Below are 847 nucleotides of genomic sequence, written 5' to 3'. Positions count from 1 at the left end.
CAGAAATCAGAAGAGAATAATAACAATAATACTTGCAAACCAAAGTCCTCAAACAGACTAGTATTGGTTTTTCAGCCGAAAATTTTCAGTTTGGGGAATTTTGTTTTCTCAGTCAGACCTTGCCAAGGGAAGCAGGGAGAAAATGTTGGAGTTGCCTCCTTCAGAACAGCTTGGCCTAGACACTAGCTCTGGTTCACTGCTCTGGCCTTGCTCGTGTTGAGGGTATTTTAATAATTTGGGCAGGTCCCAGGGTGTTTGGGGGAGATGATGAGGATGTTCCCTTTTGAGATAAAAACTAAGAAATACAGCACTAGAGAATTTCTTTTTTAAAGAAATCTGGGATTTAGACATTTTATTTAAAGCAAGGGAGTTCTGAGTTTCTGAGAAGGTTTTTGTTTGCAAGAAGCAACATTGTTTGATCTGTCATTGTACCAAAGGGGGAGATGGTTGTCTACAAAGGAGGGGTGAAAACTAAATGCATCCAATGAGAATGGGATTTGAACCCATGCGTGCAGAGCACAATGGATTAGCAGTTCATCACCTTAACCACTTGGCCACCTCATCTAAGCTGTTCTACAATGGACAGGAGGAGAAATCTAAGGCCAGCAGAGGTAGGGACAATAAGGAGTTTTTAAATACTAAGCGGAAGCAGGGGCTGAATGAGCTCCCTCCTCACATCTAGGAGCTGGGGGAAAGACTTCACAAGCTGACCATGTTTGCATAGACACCTACTCTGCCTAGCTATGCAGCATGATGGGGCCGCTTTCCCAAAATGACCAGTTCTGGCTGGTGGGTTACAAATCACTTTAGGAGTGAATAGAAGGAAATGTTATTATCCTTCCTGCAT

At 43.0% G+C, this 847-nt stretch overlaps 1 non-coding gene across 1 annotated transcript; it reads right to left on the bottom strand.

Annotated features, from left to right (window-relative positions):
* Positions 1-482: 482 nt before the first annotated feature.
* On the bottom strand, positions 483-564 carry TRNAS-GCU. The gene has a single exon. It is a non-coding gene; the product is annotated as a tRNA-Ser (tRNA).
* Positions 565-847: the final 283 nt, after the last annotated feature.

The sequence above is a fragment of the Mauremys mutica genome, unplaced genomic scaffold, assembly GCF_020497125.1.
Source record: "Mauremys mutica isolate MM-2020 ecotype Southern unplaced genomic scaffold, ASM2049712v1 Super-Scaffold_100290, whole genome shotgun sequence".
Lineage (NCBI taxonomy): Eukaryota > Metazoa > Chordata > Testudines > Geoemydidae > Mauremys > Mauremys mutica.
Note: the sequence above shows the minus strand (reverse complement) of the source record. Positions and strands in the feature narration are given on the sequence as shown.